Source organism: Rhamphochromis sp. 'chilingali', assembly GCF_963969265.1.
Source record: "Rhamphochromis sp. 'chilingali' genome assembly, chromosome: 12".
NCBI classification, from domain to species: Eukaryota; Metazoa; Chordata; class Actinopteri; order Cichliformes; family Cichlidae; genus Rhamphochromis; species Rhamphochromis sp. 'chilingali'.
In genome coordinates, this window is record NC_137939.1 from 16,767,697 (window position 1) to 16,791,846 (window position 24,150).

A 24,150-nucleotide genomic window follows, 5' to 3' on the forward strand; every position below is an offset into this window, starting at 1 on the left:
TTCTTACAATGTGGGAAGAAAACGCTTGGTAACCCTGAAACGTTACATCTGCTGTGAATAATAGGTAAAAAACAAAAAACAAAACGACAACAACAAAAACTTGATAACATGTAAATCTCCCAAGTATTTGTTATTTGCAACATTTGGTGTGTTGAAGTGTGCTTTTTGTTTTATAGTTTTATATCTCAACTATTGTATAAATGAAAAGTAATAACTAATTTTATTTAATTGAAGGGAAATTTAACTCTGCCCATTTACATTTTATTTTAGGTTGAACAAGATGGAGGCAAAGCTTCGTGTAATTATTGATGACCAAATCGAGAAGTTGGTTCTTCCATCAGGGATCCCACCAACATTGGAGGAGCTGCAGAGTGTTGTGAAGGATACTTTTGGGATTTCAAATGACTTCAGTCTTCAGTATTTTGACCCAGAATTCCAGGACTACTTCACTCTTCACAGTGACAGCGATATCCTACTAGATGTACGAGCCAGGATCAACGCAGCGTGGATGAAATAGCGCCAAGTCACCGGCGTCCTGTGTGACCGAAGAATGCCCAATCGCCTCAAGTCAAAGATCTACAAGAGTGTAGTGCGCCCCGTCGCCCTCTATGGATCCGAGTGCTGGCCAGTCAGCGCAAAGCACGAACAAGCCCTTCACACGATGGAAATGCGGATGCTGCGATGGTGCCTAGGCCTGACACGATGGGACCACGTCATGAACGCCGACGTTAGAAAGAGGATGGGAATCGCGCCAATCACAGATAAGATGCAAGAAGCGAGGCTGCGGTGGTACGGACATGTGGTACGGAGCGATGAGAACTCAGTGGTGAGAACAGCACTGCGGCTCAGCCCCCAAGGACGTCGACCTAGAGGCAGACCAAAGCGGAGATGGATGGACCGAATCAAGGACGACGTGAAGAAGATCGAAGCCGATCTGACCGACGCCCTTGACCGACCCAAGTGGAGACGACTTTGCAGAAAAGCGGACCCTGCAACCGAGCGGGAAAAACGCTAGGAGGAAGAAGACTTCACTCTTCACAGAGCTGACCAGATAAAAGACAAAGACACTGTGAAGGTTGTTGGCATCATCCCGGTCATGCTAAGCTTGACTCCGGTTGATGACAGTTTTGGCGGCCCCTCTGGCCAACTGTCTGACTATGACTCCTCATATGCTGAGTCAGTTGTATCCAATGCAGACTCTGCTGCAACTACTTCTTCTCAGGACACCATTATTCTCAAAAGGCAGAAGACCACAGAACGTTGTGAGCCCTGGCCGAAACAGTTTCCCATTCCACAGTTTGGATATGAAACTGAGATGTACCTGGAAAGAGCCACTGAGGAGTATAAAAAGAATGGAAATCTTCTGCCCACCTCCAAAGTAAAGACTGATATTCTTGAGAAGTTGGCTGAAACTATATTTACATTTACGGCCCATCCTTCAAGTGCACAGGTTAGTTATGTTGCTGAGGCACTTGTGACAAAATACCCTTGTCTCAAGGAACCTGGCTCTTTCTCAGGTTATTATGGTTGGCAACAAAGCATCAAATACAAGATGGCCAATTATCGTACAAAACTTAGAGGGTTTGGTGTTCCTGAGTTGACATGCAATGCCATGAAACACAAGAGTCCAGGTGACCAGAAGTCTGCAAATAAAGTGAAAAAGCCTCGGAAAGCAGAGGTAAATTACCTTCCGCCATATCCAGCAGGTGAAGATGAGGACAGTCAAGAAGAAGAGAGAATTCAGTTGCTTACTGAAGTCAAGAAAAGAGACAACAACAAAGTGATAAAAGAAAAAATGGCTAAAACATTTGCACATAGACGACATGAAATTGTCAACCTGTCCCCCAGCATTGAAGACATCAAAGCCAGATGGCCAGCTTTGTTTGAGGCATCTCATGTGAGTTCCAAATTCATTTTAGGTAGGCTTTTGGGTTTTTTTAATGTAATCTTTCAAACTTCAAATAATTTGAGGCTGCATCATGGTTTTTTTTGTCATTCAGCTGCAGGATGAGTTCTACAGGATCACCCTGGTACACCTTGAACCCAAATTCATGTCCATGCTGGATGAGTACACTCCCAAACTGTTAGCCCTTTTCCATTCCAAGGGGGGAGCCATGGGATTGAAGTTGCAGGCTATCATAGCCAAGGTATTTTCCACAGACATTTCAGCTTGGAATTTTATTTAAAGAATTTTTTTGTCAAATTTCATTTGCATGGTGCACAGCTCCACTAATTTGTTTGCATGTTTTTGTCAGTGCAAGAGGACGCCACTGATATAATTAACAACAAAATTATGGGTTTCATGTTTTAATTGTATTTTAAATACATGTCTGTTCTTAGTAAAAAAAATAAAATAAAAATAAAAAGTAATACAGGTATTGCTGGGTTTTTGTTTTGTCCCAAGAAGGAAAAACCCTTTCTGACAAACAAACTAAATTAGATAAAAAACTAAATGACTAAATTAATGTAATTTACTAAAACGACACATTTAAAGATTGAAGCTTACAAGCATACAACTTGTTTAAGCATACAACTTGGAATTGTCTTTACCTACAGTGGGGCAAAAAAGTATTTAGTCAGCCACCGATTGTGCAAGTTCCCCCACTTAAAATGATGACAGAGGTCAGTAATTTGCACCAGAGGTACACTTCAACTGTGAGAGACAGAATGTGAAAAAAAAATCCATGAATCCACATGGTAGGATTTGTAAAGAATTTATTCGTAAATCAGGGTGGAAAATAAGTATTTGGTCACCTCAAACAAGGAAAATCTCTGGCTCTCACAGACCTGTAACGTCTTCTGTAAGAAGCTTTTCTGTCCCCCACTCGTTACCTGTATGAATGGCACCTGTTTGAACTCATCTGTATAAAAGACACCTGTCCACAGCCTCAAACAGTCAGACTCCAAACTCCGCCATGGCCAAGACCAAAGAGCTTTTGAAGGACACCAGGAAAAGTATTGTAGACCTGCACCAGACTGGGAAGAGTGAATCTACATTAGGCAAGCAGCTTGGTGTGAAAAAATCAACTGTGGGAGCAATCATCAGAAAATGGATGATAATCTCCCTCGATCTGGGGCTCCACGCAAGATCTCATCCCGTGGGGTCAAAATGATCATGAGAACGGTGAGCAAAGATCCCAGAACCACACGGGGGGACCTGGTGAATGACCTGCAGAGAGCTGGGACCAAAGTAACAAAGGTCACCATCAGTAACACACTTCAACGGCAGGGAATCAAATCCCGCAGTGCCAGACGTGTTCCGCTGCTGAAGCCAGTGCATGTCCAGGCCCGTCTGAAGTTTGCCAGAGAGCACATGGATGATACAGCAGAGGATTGGGAGAATGTCATGTGGTCAGATGAAACCAAAGTAGAACTTTTTGGTATAAACTCAACTCGTCGTGTTTGGAGGAAGAAGAATACTGAGTTGCATCCCAAGAACACCATACCTACTGTGAAGCATGGGGGTGGAAACATCATGCTATGGGGCTGTTTTTCTGCCAAGGGGACAGGACGACTGATCCGTGTTAAGGACAGAATGAATGGGGCCATGTATCGTGAGATTTTGAGCCAAAACCTCCTTCCATCAGTGAGAACTTTGTAGATGAAACGAGGCTGGGTCTTCCAACATGACAATGATCCAAAACACACCGCCCGGGCAACAAAGGAGTGGCTCCGTAAGAAGCATTTGAAAGTCCTGGAGTGGCCTAGCCAGTCTCCAGACCTCAACCCCATAGAAAATCTGTGGCGGGAGTTGAAAGTCTGTGTTGCTCGGCGACAGCCCCAAAACATCACTGCTCTCAAGAAGATCTGCATGGAGGAATGGGCCAAAATACCAGCTACTGTGTGTGCAAACCTGGTAAAGACCTATAGTAAACGTTTGACCTCTGTTATTGCCAACAAAGGTTATGTTACAAAGTATTGAGTTGTATTTTTGTTATTGACCAAATACTTATTTTCCACCCTGATTTACGAATAAATTCTTTACAAATCCTACCATGTGGATTCATGGATTTTTTTTTTCACATTCTGTCTCTCACAGTTGAAGTGTACCTCTGGTGCAAATTTCTGACCTCTGTCATCATTTTAGGTGGGGGAACTTGCACAATCGGTGGCTGACTAAATACTTTTTTGCCCCACTGTATATAGTGTTGACAATACCTTTGTGTTGACTGTCAGCAACCAGGCATGTGCATTAACATCAGCTAATTATCGCACATAATGTTCCATGTGATGATAATTTGATATTTAACAGTTTTTTTTTTTTTAATACTGCCAATTCTCACAGTTTTGTCTTAATAAATGGTCACTTATCTGATGATAATTTTTGGAATTCTTGTTCATTTTCAGTCACCAAGCAATCCTAGCAATAACATAACCAGAAATCTGGTTATTCAGTGCTTGATGGTGTACCCTTGGGGAGTCCATTGATCAACTGATCAAAGAGTACAGTGTAAGTGTTGAAGTAGAAACATTATTCTGTTTTTGTTATTCATATGTGTTTGTCAAGTTTCAAATAATTTGAGGCATTATCATGTTTTATTTGTCATTCAGCTACAGGATGTGTCCAGGAAATATTTCATGTGTGCAACTACAGTCAGAAAACCCATGTGTTTGTTGTTTCAGGATGCTGATGAGGATGGTGTGTCACAAGATCTTTCTGAACAGAGGATGAAAATCTACAAAATCAAGGCTGTTGGATCTGAGGAGGATGACATTGGCATTGTGCTGGAGGGTGTGAGAGTTATGCCTGCTCTGGGTAATTTTCCAAGAGCATGCGCAATGCTGGTTGGATTGACATATGCAGTCGATCTTGCCTATCTCAAAGAGCTAAAATACACCTTGGAAGTATTCCAGAAACTTTTCCTTGAACTGGATTGTGCTAAGCTCTCACCAAAAGTGAACAGCCTCAAGAACAAGTTATTGGCTTAAACGAGGACTCTGAAAGAATGAAAAGGAAGTAAGCTCACTGAAAACCTTTGGTTTGTCTTTGTTAGATGCAGCTATCTTTTCAGTTTTCAAGTTAATTTCAACTTATTCATATCTTACCCAAATGACCTGCAATGTGTCAGGCTGTATTTGTGCTCTTCATTTTAATGTTTGTTTTTTATTACCTACAAGTTTCTTAGGAATATTCTGTTTGAAAGGCAACAAATTGGAGGAATCACTAGGGAAGCTTTTCTTTGTTTATAGTGTATGTTACTATAAAACATTAGTTTAAAACAACTTTAAAATTTAACAGAAGTGCAGTCCTGTAGCTGTAGAAATGTTACTTCCTCTTACATGTGTCTTAGATTTTCTCAGGTTAAACATCCAAATTGGGATAAAAGGTTGATTTACATTATTGATATTCCATGTACATGAGTGAAAAAACTTTGTTCTACAGTTATATTGAGTGATTCAATTTAACAAAAGATTGACTAACAAAACCTTTTGTTAGTCAATCATAAATAAGTAACAGAGATAAAGGAAACGGTAAAGGATATTCAAATTTCAGGTTCATGTTGATATTACAGTCTAATCTAAAGATTAATTTCTTTTTTACAAAACTGGTTTACATTCATGCAGTTCCTTTATGTTGCTGTTGCTCTGTACACAAAGCTGTGTGATAAACTGTTTATGACACTAAAACAAATTTACAGCAGAGGAATGTATTTAGGAGATCAGGAGATTGATAAGAATTCAGTGTATACGAGCAGAAAAATGTTATATTATAAATTACTGTGTTTTATTTTCCACAATAAAACACATTACTGTTTTGATGTTTTCTTTGTGAAATTGATTCATTTTACTCAGAAAATAAGTTAAATTCATTTCATTTTCTCTTATTATTCAGTCATTATTTTTAAGGTTTATTTGGAAAATTATTGAATCCAATTTGAGTTTTACTGAAAAAACAAGAAGATTTCATTTCTTTGCAATGGATATTTTAGGAAGTTTTTACTAAACCTTTGCCAGATAGTTAGTAAATTCAAAGTAATTTTTCTCAGAGACTTATTTCATATCAATTTTTTTTTTTTGGTAAAGTTGGGCAATTTAAACCTTCAGTTTGAGATTTTGACCCTAAATCCAACACATATTTACAGTTTAATTCTATTAATATCTACTTTTGTTTTCTATTTGAATTTAATTAACATTTTCTCTACATTTTACATAAATCTTTTGAAATTAAAATCTACTTAATTATTTCAAGTGTCACTTTGTTGCCATAACTTTTTTAAGTAGCCTCTAGTCACAGTTTTTACAGTGTGGGTCAAATTTGATCCAGTGTCTTGTGGGGTATTAAATACTTAGGTTAGTAGATACTAAAATGATAAATGGGTTATGAACAGCCAGGACCCATAAAAAGAAGCTTGCAGTACTCAAAATGTTAAAGCTGACTTTGATAGACAAGTGTCAGGACAAAGTGCATCCCAGCTTGCTGTGCATGGTTCTGTGTACCTCCAGACCGTATGCCCACACTCAGCCTTGGTCTTTTTCCTGTTTTTTGGAAATATTTCAGATTTATGTGGTACACATTTTTCTTTCTTTATTGTCCATTGGTGAGAAATACTAAGATGTTCTTATCCTGGTTCATACTATGTTGTTCATAGTACCATTTTGTTAGAATCAGCCCGCATCTCCCTATTTAGACAACATGTCACAAGTATCTAACCACTGCAACTAACACATTTCAAATGGTCCAACCTTTAATATGAAGTTACATGTTCTCAGCTCAGAGAGTGAAGAAAGTGTTTTGAGAGGAGCTGATGTTTCGCATGTAAACTATGGGCAACTTTAACAATCATGTGTAGTTCTAGTTGAGAAACACACAATTTTCCCTAGCGAGCAGAAGTTGCTACGGTGTGCACTGACTGAAATGGCTGGTCTGTATGAATTTGTAACTAAGACCTAAAAGAGCTACTCTTTTTTGCCTTATTTTCACTTTAATTTAAAAAAAAGAAAATTGTATTTTTTGCTTTAGCTGCAAGTCAGTGATTAGGTTTACTCACTGAAAACGTCTTGGTTAGGTTTATGAATGACAGATATGTTGGGTCAAGTAATACACAAGGATACCTTGTGTTTAAGTGAGTCAGTGGCTCTGACAAAATGATATTAACAGACACCGTTAAAATGGGTTGGCCGCACACACTATGAGGAACTAATAATATTTATATAATATTTGTTGTCCCTTGCATTGCCTTTCCCACGTCAATAAAATCCATTTAACTACTACATGAAAACAGGGAGAGCAAGTGAGATAGATTCTTCACCTTAAGTACAAAATTAATTGGCAATGGATTATAACTGCACATTAAGACATCGTATGTTTCAGATGCCTGCAGCTTTCCCAAGGTCTCACACATACTGTGGTGCATTTATTCTTTTTAACAAATTACCATTTTCCATTAATGGTTCAGAATTAAAAGGACACTCTTCAAAAGACTTGATAAACCATAAACTCCTACATCGTCAAAGCTTATATGCATGGCTTTTCTAGGAAACCACTCAGGAGCAAACTCTACCGTACACCCCTAAAAGAAAACAACAAAGAAAAAACTGAACAAAAATACAACTTGACATTATGTTCTTTTTCTTTAAACTCTGCCTATGTTATGTCATTTACATTCCTACCTGCATTAGCCCATCTATTTTCATCATATTATTCCTGTCCTTTGTCGTTTCCCCTTTCCCAATTCCATTTTTGGACAAGTCATCAGCAAGGTCTTTTACTTTTCTGCCACTTTTAGGTGGTAGTGTGGGCAGAATATCGAGCTATAAAAGGTAAAATTACTTCAACCACGAGCAAGTTGATTGCTCGCGGTTGAGGATGTTAAAAGGCATAAGGTGAATACTGAGAGCCTTAGGGACTGATGTGAAAATGTGAAAAAAAAGTCCCTTTAAAAAAGTGCACATTAAGACATAAGCTATATATGTATATCTATCTATATCCATCTATTGTCACGGTCCAACAGATCTGCCTGAGAAATTCTGCTTTGTTTTCTCTTTTTCCTCTCTTCCTCTCTCTCCCTCTGTCGCCTGGGCAGAGTTCATTGTGGGCTCCCACCTTTGGCCTACATACCTGGGAGATGATCAACACCTGCGTCTCATTCACTGGCCTCTACTAAAGGGAAGAAGCGAGACTGATCTTCGCTGAATCTTTGCTTGACCTGTGTCAGTGAAATCCTGGCTAGGACCTTGCAGTCTAGTTCCCGTGGTTTTGCTTCTTGCGTTAACACATTGTTTCCCTGTATACAGACACCCTGGACCTGCCCTTGTTCCCTACAGCGATCCTGGTGCGAGAGAGGAGGGAGAGACTGGTGAGATACCAAGAGAGACTGAAGAGGAGTGAGAGTGTCCCCCTGCTTTTCCCTGTGGATTCCCTGGAGCCCTGATCCCCGCACCCTTGTATTTAGCATTTTGTCACTGTCACACATTTCACCTGGTGTTTGTGAATAAACCCTCTGTTCTTCCTTTGAGCAAAGGAGTCCTGCGTTTGAGTTCCTCCAGTTACTGTAACATCTATACACTGTGAAGAAGGATCTTAGAGAAGCAAGTATTGCTGCCCACTGTACTGAAGATCTATAAGCAAAACGTGTAAAAGACATGCAGGTGTGTCCATTTCATGCTTTACCTATCCAAAATGTGAAATGTACACACATGCAGAAGTTGCAGGAAGCTGCAGTAACAGCAGAGGGAGATATTTTATTTCAAGCCCACATGAAAATAATCACTGGAAAGAATTTAATCAGATATAATTAGCACATTTACTTGTAAATACATATTAGCTGCCTAGCTTAAATCATTCACAGCGATTAAGGACCATGGAATGTACTTCATACATTTTTTGCTCATTACAGACTTTGTGGATTTTAACTATACTATCTCCCCATGCTGGTAATGCAAATTCTGCATGCAGTTAAGCAACTTCTTCATATGTGTCCATTCCATGTTTTGGAGAGGCAAAGTGTGAAATGGACACGGTGGACATGCGTGTCTATTACACATTTTGTCATGATACTGGGTTGCTATAAGGCCATTTCCAGACAATTTGAAATCCATCATTCTACAGTGTGAAAGGCTACTCACAAGTGGAAAACATTCAACACAGTTGCTATTCTTATCAGGAGAGGATTGTATAAGTACAGGATATTTGGAAGAGTTGCCAGGAAAATATTTTTTCCTCTGAAAAGGAAAAGGGCTTAGGTTTATATCTGAACAAACCACTCGCAGAATGGTGTATTTGGACAGGACCAGATGGGGAAATGTTTGGCCATAATGCACAGTGTCCTTTTTAGCAAGAATGAAAGACAGAATATCAGCACATTGCATCCACAGGACTTGGGAAGCTTGCAGTCATTAAGTTAGCCACAAATTTATCTGCATACCAAAGTATTCTCAAACCATTGATAAGGCCATCTGTCTAAGAGCTAAACCTTGGTCCAAATTGAGTTCTGATCCAAAGCACACCAGAAACTCTACAACTGAACTGCTTTAAAAAAAAAAAAAAAAAAAAAAAAAAAAAAAAGTAAAGGTGTTTCAAAGTCCAGACCTCAACCCAATTGACATGATGTGTCAGGACCTTAAAAGAGCTCTGTCGAAACAGCTCTGCAAACAAGAGTAGGCAGAATTCCTCCACAGTGACGTGAGAGACTAATAAAGTTATACAGAACATGATTGCTTCAAGTTATTGTTGCTAAAGGTTGTTCACTGCATTTCGTTGCCCTGTACCTGTGCATGTGCAATGACAATAAAGTTGAATTCTATTCTATTCTATTCTATTCAACATGCATCAGACACTGCTTCTGTATTTTGGCATAGATTTTGTTTTTCAATTTTTTTCTTATATTTTTTTTTTATTATCAATATTTAGTATAAAACTCATTTCATTAAATCTATTTATTTGAAATTAAATGTTAAAGACTTAGCTTAACGCTTACAAAAGGGATATTACATATTTTAATAACACAGGTTATGGTTTCGTGTTTTTCATCAAAATTTTCCATCCCCTCAATGCCAAATACCTTGTACCATATACGTTGGAAATAAGTAGTAGTGGCATGAAGGATATCTGACATTTACATGAGAAGTAGGATGCTTAGTAAATTAAACAGCAAGCAGTCTGATACTGTGATGATAGACAAGCAGGAAACTTTAGCTTTTCTTTCATCGTTTCCTGGGTGTTTGAAGTCGTGTCTTTGCATCAACTATCAATAATCCAAGACCTAAAGGCCTTAATTCTAGTGTTCCTTAATGTATAATGGCAATACACAGGCACTGAAGAAAACAAACATGATAAGGGATGTGTGATGAAATGTGGATGGCTCATAGAAAATTAGTATTAGTCTATAATGTTAAAGTGGATTATGAACAGTCATATTCCTCATGCAGAGCATGTTTGATGACCTGCATAGTGATACATGAGCCTCTGGCTTTTAAAGTCTGCCACATTAACATTTTTTTAGATTAAGATGGAAGCCTGTTTTTATGGACAATAAATACATTGCTGAGAATAAAAAATTCAAAGTCATAAATTCATCATAACAGTGGCTTTCCTGGAATAATTTCAACACTGCATGATTACAGATCAATGTGATTCTAGTTTTTATGGTGTATTTATTTATTTAGAAACGTACACCCCAATGAAGACTTTCTTTCGTGTGTATTAGATATTAAATAGAAAGAGGGTGAGAGATTAAAACAGTTTACTGGAGCGTAACATAATGTAATACAGAAAGGAGAAGAAAACAGCTACATTACAGCAATACTAATCACTGAAACTCTAATTTTATGCATCCATCCTGCAGACACAGCTGTGCCTAGCTTATATTTTCTGTATACATCTTTTTGTTTTTGGATTTAACCATAAATAAATAATTACTTTTTGCTGTTTGCTTTGTGCAGTCTTTTTCCAGTCGATAAAATGAAATAAAATTGAATTTAACTGAATTGGAAATTAGAGCAGTCTAGACTTCAATATTCCTTTCCTGACTTTGTGAAATGAAATGCAACAAATGATTATTTTCTATTGTGAATTACTGAATTGATATTAACTAAAATCATAAATGGTAAATAAATAATGAAAAAACAATTTCAACAGGAATATTCTCTTATCTAAAATCAACATTTAAGTTGAAATGTACGCAGAACACAGTACTTTTCTTCATATTTCTTATTTTTGGTTGAGAGAGACTACGCTTGTTGGCATGGAGGATGTCAGTGTTTTTTCCTGAGAAATGTTTACACATTTTTCTGAGACGTCAAAAACAATCTGACTTTCATTAGTAACTTTAATGCTATTCCTAGGCTGAAGCACTTATTTATAGTTTTTAAACAACAGGGTTGTTTGTGTTTAATTAAAAGAGAGTCCCACTGTGTTTTGATTAGTGGTACTATGGCTCACTCTATTCCTGCTAATTACTAGTGCAATTGTGTTTCCATTGATAGCCAGTTGGTCATCAATCTTCCTGTTAAAAAAAAAAAAAAAAAAAAAAAAAAGGATAAACTTTAAGAAGTCACATGATCACCTCAGATTTCAGCAATATTAACAAGCAAACGACTCAAACATTTCACAGTTTAGCAGTCATTTGTAATGATGATACATTTCCATGTAACTGGTAACCCAAAAGGGACAATACATCATCATATAATTTTTCTGTTTAGTCATTGTGGATCAGCAACAGGGCCTTTAAAAATATGTCTATGTCTTCGCATTGCATTCTGAACTTATTTATTTGGGCCTCTGGGCATTCACAACTTGCTGGTTAATCAGTAACACCTGACAGCAAAAAAGTTCTGGTTGCCTGAAAAGCTGGTGGAGATTTGAAGAGTAGAATGCCTGTCACCAAACTTAGATGTAAATGTATGACTTTATCTAGATGTTGTGTTAGTGACAATATTCAGTTCATTTTTAAAAAGATAAGACAAGTTTCTCATGACCTAAATGTATTTGAAAACGTTAGTTGTTTACATTTGCATTGGTAACCAGAAAACTACCCCTATTTTTAGTACATTAATCAGTAACATCTTAGTGTTTTAAAGAGTAGACAGTTCATGGATACTGAATACATGAATAGTTTAAAGAAAAAAAAAAAAAATTTTTTAAATAAAAAAAAAAAATAAAAAACACCAAGATATTTAAGAGCCTCTTTAGACAAGGAAAGAAAATCACCAGTTTGATGAAAAAAAGACAGTCCCAGGAAAAAAGAAGCAAGAGTACTCTCTCCTGCAGACTTCATTAGCATGAACAGTCTCAGAAAATCAATAGTCAACAGCAGTTTTGATTAGAACCAAGCGCAATGCCTCTGGGCACTGATGTAGGTTCCATTAATGTTAATGTGTGCCCAGAATCAGCTGTTGGGTGCAGACTCAGAATCAGAACATAGGAGCAAACTGCTTTGGCTTAGAAATATAAGAGAGGGACAACATCTCTGTTTAAAAGAAATTCATTAAGACAGCAGTTACTTGCATGGTACTCACAACATTACACTCCAGCAGAACACACGTTAAGGTTCTTTAGGAGTGTTTGACTTTGAAGAAGCTGTATCACAATCAGAACTGGATCAGAATCATCTTTATTTTTGCCAAACTCTTACTAATCATTTCACTTTACATCCCAACTGCAAGTGTCGAAACAGGAATTCGACTGCGGTTCAATTTCGTCTTGTGCATGCAATGAATTGTTTTAAAAAAAATAGGCAGTATATGCAATATACATCAGTCATTGTCATGACAGGGCCTTATATATAATCACACCTTGACTCATGTGATGAGGCACATGAACGACTCTCTTAAGGGACAACTCCCAGTAGAGCTTAAATACCTGGGAATCTGAAGAACTGACGAAGCTTATCCAATGAGAGGAGAAACGTCTTGAAGAAACTTAAAGAAGTCCAACCACTTTTCTTTCCAAGCTCCTTAAACTAAAAGGTTTGCAGTTTATAAGAAAAGACTCCAGGTGAGAACTACATGACCTTCCTAACACAGTCACATCAGTACACCTGCCTTTATTGATTTAGAAGCAGATTTTGCGTACTCTTGTTTTTGCCAAGAGTGCTGCCCTGTGATCTGCTGAAAACAAACAGGAAAAAAAAAAAAAAAAAAAAAAAAGATAAAACAATATAAAAACCCCCAACCTGCTGGTCTCAAGAACTATAGCCCTAGTGAGATTGTTTGGAATGCATTTGACTGCCACACACACACACACAAACAGCGCACACACACACACACACACACACACACAGCACACACACAGCGCACACACACACACACACACAGCACACACACACACACAGCGCACGCAGCGCACACACACAGCGCACACAGCGCACACACACACAGCGCACACACACAGCGCACACACAGCGCACACACACAGCGCACACACAGCGCACACACACAGCACACACACAGCACACACAAACAGCACACACACACACACTGAGTGTGTGAATAAAACACAGGAAACCAAAGTAGAGCTCAAAATATATATATTATGTTTGTTATGAGACATGTATAGACAGATGTACAAAAAATAAATAAATATGCATATATATCACAAACAAAAATAATGTTGACAATACAAAACAGCTTATTAGGTTCCAAAAGGAGGTGGGATGAGGTGTAGTCCAGTATGAGATTTTGTTTAGTTCCATAGACCTGTGATAGGTCATGTGTCAACAGTTTAATTCAGTCCATAGGTTTACGATTCCTACCGCAACGTAGCGGTGGTCGGGTGGCTCGCCATCTCGCGCTGATCAGGGCTGATCGCGGGAGAGAAAAAAAAAACCTGACCTAAACAAGGTCAAAAACATAAATTATCATTCACTGAAGAAAATGAAACAGCATTCTACTGCTGTGACAAAATAAATCCATAAATAACAAAGACAAGTAATTAATGCCATGTTTCACACAAAAATCAATAAACCATCATCTCTTATAATGAATTTCATTCAAAATACTATTATAGAAAAACATTCTTATGGGTCCCATCAAAGTATATCAGCAATAAAGCTAATAAACATTATCCAAAGTTAACCAAATATATTTACAAAACTCATTTAACCACAGGTGTTGCGCAACAGATTCAATAATCTCAATGGAATTTAACTATGCAAAATCTCATAGGCCGTTTTGGCATTTCATCAGAAAAGTAACAAAAAAAACATCCAAAACGGACAAAACTACAAAATTCAAATGACTCGTTCAACTCTAGATACGTTAAGTCAACATTCGGCCATAATGGAATAAACAAAAACAACAATATTCAATAAATAAAACTAGTAATTGCACTTACTGTCGCTAGCCTAGCATTAGCTTACCGGCGTTTTAGGATGCGCGATCGCGGCTCCGCATGTTCATTAATTGTGACAAAACAAAAGAAACAAATAACTCACCGTTGAGTCGATTGTGAGGTAGTGTAAAGATGAATGGTTATTGCACGCTGTCAACTGGTCTGTAGTGTAAAATTTGTCGATATCTCACAAGTACGCCAACCACAGGGACAACAGCAGGCAGAGGAGCAGGGAGACGCAGCTGATTGACCCGGAACTTATACAGGATTCATTCCCGCCACAATAAAGGGACTGGCGGAAGTGGGGTCAGAAGTTACCGTGGTTACACTCTACCAGCTTTGCACATCTAGAGACTGAAATCATTGCCCATTCTTCTTTGCAAAACAGCTCCAGCTCAGTCAGATTAGATGGACAGCGTTTGTGAACAGCAGTTTTCAGATCTTGCCACAGATTCTCGATTGGATTTAGATCTGAACTTTGACTGGGCCATTCTAACACATGGATATGTTTTGTTTTAAACCATTTCATTGTTGCCCTGGATTTATGTTTAAGGTCCTTGTCCTGCTGGAAGGTGAACCTCCGCCCCAGTCTCAAGTCTTTTGCAGACTCCAAGAGGTTTTCTTCCAAGATTGCCCTGTATTTGGCTCCATCCATCTTCCCATCAACTCTGACCAGCTTCCCTGTCCCTGCTGAAGAGAAGCACCCCCAGAACATGATGCTGCCACCACCATATTTGACAGTGGGGATGGTGTGTTCAGAGTGATGTGCAGTGTTAGTTTTCTGCCACACATAGCGTTTTGTATTTTGGCCAAAAAGTTCCATTTTGGTCTCATCTGACCAGAGCACCTTCTTCCACATGTTTGCTGTGTCCCCCACATGGCTTGTGGCAAACTGCAAACAGGACTTCTTATTGTTTTCTGTTAACAAGGGCTTTCTTCTTGCCACTGTTCCATAAAGGCCAACTTTGTGCAGTGCACGACTAATAGTTGTCCTATGGACAGATTCCCCCACCTGAGCTGTAGATCTCTGCAGCTCGTCCAGAGTCACCATGGGCCTCTTGGCTGCATTTCTGATCAGCGCTCTCCTTGTTCGGCCTGTGAGTTTAGGTGGACGGCCTTGTCTTGGTAGGTTTACAGTTGTGCCATACTCCTTCCATTTCTGAATGATCGCTTGAACAGTGCTCTGTGGGATTTTCAAGGCTTGGGAAATCTTTTTGTAGCCTAAGCCTGCTTTAAATTTCTCACTAACTTTATCCCTGACCTGTCTGGTGATTTCTTTGGACTTCATGGTGTTGTTGCTCCTAATATTCTCTTAGACAACCACTGAGGCCGTCAAAGGGCAGCTGTGGAGCTGTTTTGCAAAGAAGAATGGGCAAGAATTTCAGTCTCTAGATGTGGAAAGCTGGTAGAGACATACCCTAAAAGACTGGCAGCTGTAATTGCAACAAAAGGTGGTTCTACAAAGTATTGACTCAGGGGGCTGAATAATTACGCACACCCCACTTTGCAGTTATTTATTTGTAAAAAATGTTTGGAATCATTGATGATTTTCGTTCCACTTCTCTCGTGTACACCACTTTGTATTGGTCTTTCATGTGGAATTCCAATAAAATTGATTCATGTTTGTGGCTGTAATGTGACAAATGTGGAAAAGTTCAAGGGGGCCGAATACTTTTGCAAGCCACTGTATATATGGACCCAGGGGAAAAAAAGTATTTTGATTTTTTTCAGATAAATCAAATTCAAATTCAAATTTTATTTGTCACGTACACAGTCATACACAGTACGATATGTAGTGGAAAACTTGGACAACTGCTCGTGACCTAAAGAAAACAAAAAAGGAAAAGGCTATGAATAAGAAAGGAAATAAATATGAAAAATTAAAAAGGGTAAATTTAACTAGGAAGGAATAAAATATAAATTAAGGTTAAAAATGAAATAACTGTACAACACAAATTAGAATGAAGGGTAAATTTAACTGGGAAGAATAAGATAAAGATAAATATATAAATTAAAGTTGAAAATAAAATAACTGTACAACAAAATACACAATACACAATATAGAACTATATAAGAATGTATGAAGAAATCTAAATATAAATAAATATATACACAATAACAGCAGCTGTACAAGTATTAACCAGAAATATAGTGACCAGTGTTGTGCAAAACCAAAGTCCAGAAAGTCCAGTGTGTGTGTAAGAACCATATGTGTGGGTCAGTACTGTGTGGTGGTGTGATTGAGAGACCGTATCGCCTGCGGGAAGAAGCTCCTCCTCAGTCTCTCTGTGTTGGTCTTCAGGGAGCGGAATCGCTTTCCTGACCTCAACAGAGAGAACAGTCTGTTGTTGGGATGGCTGAGGTCCTTCACGATCTTCCTGGCCTTGGTCCGGCACCGCCTGCTGTAGATTGAGTGCAGGTCAGGGAACTTGGAGCGGATGGTGCGCTCAGCTGACCGCACAACCCTCTGTAGAGCTCGTCTGTCCTGCATGGTGCTGTTCCCGAACCAGGTTAAGATGTTTCCCGCCAGGATGCTCTCTATGGTGCACGAGTAAAAGTTCCTGAGCACCTTGGAGGGCAGTTGGAAGTCTCTCAAGCGTCTGAGGTGGTAGAGACGCTGTCGGGCCTTTTTCACCACGGTGTTGATGTGACAGGACCATGACAGGTCCTGCGTGATGTGAACTCCGAGGTATTTGAAGCTGTCCACTCTCTCCACTGGGCACTCGTTGATGACGGGGGTCTGGTAGTTCCTCTCCTGCTTAGTGCTGAAGTCCACTATCAGCTCCTTTGTCTTACTGACGTTTAGAAGGAGGTAGTTCCTCTGGCACCAGTTCTCCAGATTCCTAATCTCCTTCAGGTAGGCCGTCTAGTTGTTATCAGAGATCAGGCCCACCACGACGGTGTCGTCAGCAAACTTGATGATGGTGGTGGAGCTGGTAGTGGCCACACAGTCATATGTGTACAAAGAGTACAGCAGGGGGCTCAGAACACACCCCTGGGGGGCTCCAGTGCTGAGAGTGGTGGAGGCTGAGACATGTCCGCCCATCCTTACTGCCTGTGGTCTGCCAGTTAGGAAGTTGGAGATCCACTGACACAAGTGTTGCGTACTCTTGTTTATATATATATATATATATATATATATATATATATATATATATATATATATATATATATATATATATTAGGGGTGCAACGATACACAAAATTCACGGTTCGGTTCGATACTTTGGTGTCACGGTTCGATATTTTTTCGATACAAAAAAATGTTCATGCCTTTTTAATTTGTCATTTATTAAAATTATAAATATATATTTTAACTCAAAAGTACAGTTTTTAAATTTAACCCTAACCCTTGTGCGTGTTTTTTATTTTGACAGCGAATGCGCACCTGCGGACCACTTATGTGCACCCCTGGTTATTTAGCTCGTCATATTGCAGCCACAGAAATTCTTTTGTCCATGAAACCATAAAGCTGCACTTTCTTTTTGCCTTATAGACTGATTTGTCATAACTTTTCCGTTTTGTGGTAAGCTTTTCTTTGGCTGTCACTTCTTCACCCTGACCTGTCTTATTTGGCTCAGCAGAACTAAAATATATATCTGTCTGTGAAGGTTCTCAGTCATCCAGGTCATTGTAGTCAAATATAAATCCTGCTGCTTTTACACACGCACTCACATAAGCTCAGCGATTCTCTGCGCGATCAACCTCTCACATGTTTAAGCTGTGGGAGATTTCACTTGTCATGTTTGCTCAGTAAGCTAACGATTGATAAGACGATGTCAGAGGAATTGGTGCACAAATTATCATCACTCACAGATCAGTGCTGTTGCTCTCTATACACAGTTCGCACGATTGCAAAGTGAAAGCAAAAAAACAAGCGCAAATTCAAACGCGATTTCAATATGTCAGATATTGACAGTGGCTCACCGATGCCAATGACATAATAACCCAGCTACATTTCCGAAAGAATGCAAAAGCATTGACATATATTTTTCCTTCCTACAATAGCCCGACGGGCAGGGCAGAGATAGATTTTGGTACCCCGACTGAAAAAATCGCTAGTCTCTTTCCAAAATAAAAGCTATACTATCCGCTTCTTCTGGGCTATATTCTCAGCAGCATATTAAACAGCTGTCTAAATGACTCGGCTAAAGCTAGTAGCATGCTTGCTTGTTTTTTTTCTGCTTCCACTTGTCTTTGCACTAGGATGATGTCAGCGTAAATGTGCAGTCATATTCGTCGTGTTCCCACTAGTGCTTTCAGGTTAATCTCGTTGAAATGACCTTAAGGCCACAACACGGCAAATCTCCGTTAACGAGCTACCGCCGATCGCCCCGTGCATGGGGCTAGACAGTGTTCCAGATCTACTGGCGTTTAGATCTACTGGCGTTTAGATCAACTGGCGTTAGTCGAACAGATGTGTGGCAGTCTTACGTTTCAGGAGCTGCTACCGACAAACCAGCAAAAAAACGCCAAATGTGTCATCTGTGACACTTGTGAGGTTATCTCAAACACACTCCGTCAGTCTTGATGCTGTTGAACAACAAAATGTTTAAAAATGTGGCGAGTTTACCTGGTGATATCCTCATGCGCGACGCGATCGCGAAAACAGCAAACAAGTAATACCACGCCGATGTTGTTCACAGGACAGCAAGAGTAAACGATCGGGAGACTGTAGTCGTCATTATCGTTCCCCTTGCACGGTTTATTTCTCCGAATTCAGCGTTTTTGCTTCACAACTAAAGCAAGCAGTTTACTTTGTGCACTAACATGGACTCGAGTCAACCAGCGCCACCTCTGGCCAAGTGCCACAGCCTACAGCCAGATCAACCTGTGACACACATCTGCAGCACGTTTGAATTCGTTTCATGCACAACACATTTGTACCTTTCAATTGTGTGTTTGTGCGTCATGCAAATAAACCTTTGAAATGAATGAAATGACACTAATATTTCACTAGTGTTGTAACATCACATGTCGTTAGTGTAGTCTGTCTGTGTCTTTACTCTGCGAACAAACATTTTAGAGTTGGTTGTTATATACAGTCTGTATAAGTGTGGATAATCTAATAAACATTTGTAAGGAGATGGCAGTTACTGTGAATGTACCGCAGGTGATTAGTAATAAACAGTCAGACAATGACTCTGACAATCTCATTCAATCTTGCAGACTGAATGCACCTTCTGTGGAAAGTGGCATCACACAGTGTGTCTGGACTTCCCCTGTGCAGAAGGCGACTACAAATGTTGTGCATGCTAAATAAACAGAAAAAAGTGATCCCTGTTGTCTTTGCTCACTGATTGTTTTCAGTGTTGACAATCCACATTGCTGGCATTGCATCTGTCAACATGTTTGTGGGTAGATTTGGATGTACCAGGGGTTAGTGCAGCCACTCAGCCTCTACTCAATGTGATCATAGCAGCAGGTGCAGATGTGTCACAAGTTAATCTAGTAGTAGGCTATGGTAGTAGTGGACTGACCTCTATTTGAAACTGCTCCAGCTGCTGTGTGATAGTGGATCTGCTACAAATTGAAGATCATATGGAAGTTTTGGAAATTAACCCTTGTATTATGTTGAAAAACAAAAAAGTGACATTGATTTTGTTGCGGGTCATTTTGACCCGTACTGTGTAAATCCACTCAGAATTATCCAAAAACTGCAATAAAACAATAGCAACTTTATTTCCCATCAGATAAACATGTAGAACACAGACATACAACAGTGACTTTCCATAACTATTTTAGGAACAATTTGGTTTTTCGTTCTTACAAACACATTTCTGTTGAACTTGCCCAACGTTCCCAGTTTTTCAATGCTCAACATTTTCTATTTTGTCCACATGATGGACAGAATGTAACTGTGTGCTTTCTGCAGATGTACTTCTTGCATTTCTCACAAAAAGTGCTTGTTTTCAAACAGGAACCTTCCTAACTAAGATTTAAAACAACAGATTTCTACATCTCCTCCAGTCTCACAAACAGATGACAAACCAAGCTACACACCTGAGTCACTGACTTTCTTAAATCCACTCACTCTCACTGGCTGTTTATTACTAATCACTGTGTAACTGCTGTAAATTCAAAGTAACTGCCATCTCCTTACAAATCTTCATTGGATTAACCACACTTATACAGACTGTATATCACAACCAACTCTGAAATGTTCGTTTGCAGAGGGAAGACACAGACAGACTATGCTAACGACATGTGATGTTACAACACTGGTGAAATATTAGTGTGTCATATATTTGTTCACGACATTTTTCTTATGGGCAAAAGTATTGATATAAGGATGGTGATTCTTATGACTATGTGTATGTCGTTTGGCATTTTGTACAAATGTAGGCTGATAATAAATACATGATATCATTTCATTCATTTCAATGGTTTATTTGCATGACGCACAAACAGACACAATTGAAAGGTACAAATGTATTGTGCATGACACGAATTCAAACGTGGTGTAGATGTGTGTCACCAGTTGATCTGGCTGTAGGCTGTGGCACTTGGCCAGAGGTGGCGCTGGTTGACTCGAGTCCATGTTAGTGCACACAAAGCAAACTGCTCGCTTTAGTTGTGAAGCAAAAACGCTGAAACCGGAGAAATAAACCGTGCGAGGGGAACGATAACGACGACAAGAGTCTCCCGATCGTTTACTCTTGCTGTCCCGTGAACAACATCGGCGTGGTGTTACTTGTTTGCTGTTTTCGCGATCGCGTCGCGCGTGAGGATATCACCAGGTAAACTCGCCACATTTTTAAACATTTTGTTGTTCAACAGCATCAAGACTGACGGAGTGTGTTTGAGATAACCTCACAAGTGTCACAAATGACACATTTGGCGTTTTTTGCTGGTTTGTCGGTAGGAGCTCCTGAAACGCAAGACTGCCACACATCTGTTCGACTAACGCCAGTTGATCTAAACGCCAGTAGATCTGGAACAACGGCCAACACGTTAACGAGCTAACTGCGCTAACACACTAGTTCCCACCCATGTAATTGAGCATTGCATGGCACATCCAACATACTGTTTTACTTTAGTCCATGACTCGCTTACCTTCAGGGTCATACGTCACATGAAAACCAAAATAATTCCAAACGCCAGATCTGAAAGAGAGTCGGGGAGGTCCATGTTGTAAGGAGAGCTTAACTTCTGTCTCACTAGCTTGCCCTGCGCTCTTCCTTCTGACGATGCTGTTTGTGTTGAGCGCTCAGTGAATATGCGTTCGACTACTCCGCCTAGGCTGCACTGTCGACCCTAGGCGGAGTAGTCGAACGCAGATTCACTGAGCGCTCAACACAGACAGCATCGTCAGAAGGAAAGTTGATCAAATAAATTACAAATTTTGTATTGTTCGATACATATGCGTACCGAACCGAAAGCACTGTATCGAACGGTTCAATATCGATACGAATATCGTTGCACCCCTAATAAATATATATATAATATATATATATATATATATATATATATATATATATATATATATATATATATATATATATATTACAAATATATATATATATATATTAGAGGTGCAACGATATTCGTATCGATATTGAACCGTTCGATACAGTGCTTTCGGTTCGGTACGCATATATATCGAACAATACAACATTTGTAATTTATTTTATCAACTTTCCTTCTGACGATGCTGTCTGTGTTGAGCGCTCAGTGAATCTGCGTTCGACTACTCCGCCTAGGCTGCACTGTCGAGCGCAGATCCACTGAGCGCTCAACACAGACAGCATAGTCAGAATGAAGAGTGCAGGGCAAGCTAGCAAGACAGAAGTTAAGCTCTCCTTGCAACATGGACCTCCCCCATTAAGATCTGGCGTTTGGAATTATTTTGGTTTTCATGTGACGTATGACCCTGAAGGTAAGCGAGTCATGGACTAAAGTAAAACAGTATGTTGGATGTGCCGTGCAATGCTCAATTACATGGGAGGGAACTAGTGTGTTAGCGTAGTTAGCTCGTTAACGTGTTGGCCGTCTAGCCCCATGCACGGGGCGATCGGCGGTAGCTCGTTAATGGAGATTTGCCGTGTTGTGGCGTTAAGGTCACTTCAGATTAACCTGAAATCACTAGTGGGAACACAACGAATATGACTGCACATTTACGCCGACATCATCCTACTGCAAAGACAAAAACAACAAGCATGCTACTAACTTTAGCCGAGTCATTTAGACAGCTGTTAGCACATGATTCTCCTTATGCTGCTGAGAATATAGCCCAGAAGAAGCGGATAGTATAGCTTTTATTTTGGAAAGAGACATTTCTCTGTAATAAACTCTCTTTTCCAAAGATGAGTGATTCCTCAATCAGATACAGGGCTTGCAATATCGCTAGCCCGACGTCCTGGAGCTAGCGATTTTTTTCAGTCGGGCTACCAAAATCTATCTCTTCCCTGCCCGTCGGGCTATTGTAGGAAAAATATATGTCAATGCTTTTGCATTCTTTCAGAAATGTAGCTGGGTAATTATGTCATTGGCATCGGTGAGCCACTGTCAATATCTGACATATTGAAATCGCGTTTGAATTTGCGCTTGTTTTTTGCTTTCACTTTGCAATCGTGCGAACTGTGTATAGAGAGCGACAGCACTGATCTGTGAGTGATGAAAATTTGTGCACCAATTCCTCTGACATCGTCTTATTAATCGTTAGCTTACTATGCAAACATGACAAGTGAAATCTCCCGCAGCAAGCTTAAACATGTGAGAGGTTGATCGCGCAGAGAATCGCTGAGCTTATGTGAGTGCATGTGTAAAAGCATTTCAGTTCTGCTGAGCCAAATAAGACAGGTCGGGGTGAAGAAGTGACAGCCAAAGAAAAGCTTACCACAAAACGGAGAAGTTATGACAAATGAGACTATAAGGCAAAAAGAAAGTGCAGCTTTATGGTTTCATGGACAAAAGAATTTCTGTGGCTGCAATATGACGAGCTAAATAACCGGGGCTGCACATAAGTGGTCCGCAGGTGCGCATTCGCTGTCAAAATAAAAAACGCGCACTAGGGTTAGGGTTAAATTTAAAAACTGTACTTTTGAGTTAAAATATATATTCATAATTTTAATAAATGACAAATTAAAAAGGCATGAACATTTTTTTTGTATCGAAAAAATATCGAACCGTGACACCAAAGTATCGAACCGAACCGAACCGTGAATTTTGTGTATCGTTGCACCCCTAATATATATATATATATATATATATATATATATATATATATATATATATATATATATATATATATATATATATATATATATATATATAATGACTATATCTAAGGCCAAGGCAAGAGAGGCAAGAGGAAACAAAAAAAGAGGTGTTGGTGGTGGGGTGGGGGTAGAAATGGGGGGATTGAAATAAAATAGAAATGCACAATGTATCGCCCACTGATGCACCTGTGAGAGCGAAAAAACAAACAAAAGAAAACAAACATATAGCACCTGGAACACAAAAAATCTGAAAGTACACAGTGTGTGTGCTTGTGTATCCAGCAGGAGAAGGGGCAAGGCTCCAAATGGGGTGACTATGACGAAAGGGTGAGAGTCCCAGAGGACCGGGTGCAATGTGCAGTCAACCCTGCTAGAGGCCAGCACCCTAGTACAAGTTGAGAGCAGGGTCCCAGGACCCCAGGCACCTCCCCTGGCACCTCCCCAGTCACCTCCCCTGGACCTCCCCTGATAAAGGGGAGGTCCCCTGATACAGGGGAGGTCCAGGACAACACAACAACCCGAGCCACCAAGGAAATGAGATAACGACCACACTAGAACATCCAGACACGCAGACCAGGACCAACAAGCATCCACGGGAGGGGCAGAAGCATCCAGTGACCATGTGTCCTGGGGCCAAGGCCCAGCAAGCCCCAGGCCCGC

General features: G+C 39.7%; 1 protein-coding gene across 2 annotated transcripts in view; it reads right to left on the minus strand.

Moving 5' to 3' along the window:
• Positions 1 to 14,510, minus strand: part of LOC308407811 (uncharacterized protein) — a gene marked incomplete at its 3' end in the record, with an annotated part of 42,672 nt that extends 28,162 nt beyond the window's left edge. Inside the window, exon 1 of one of the 2 annotated variants that reach the window (XM_080899699.1) lies at positions 14,373 to 14,510. Of the gene's footprint in view, positions 1 to 12,799; positions 12,818 to 14,372 lie in introns of those variants that run through there. The other variant, XM_080899701.1, reaches the window with a different exon arrangement.
• Positions 14,511 to 24,150: the final 9,640 nt, after the last annotated feature.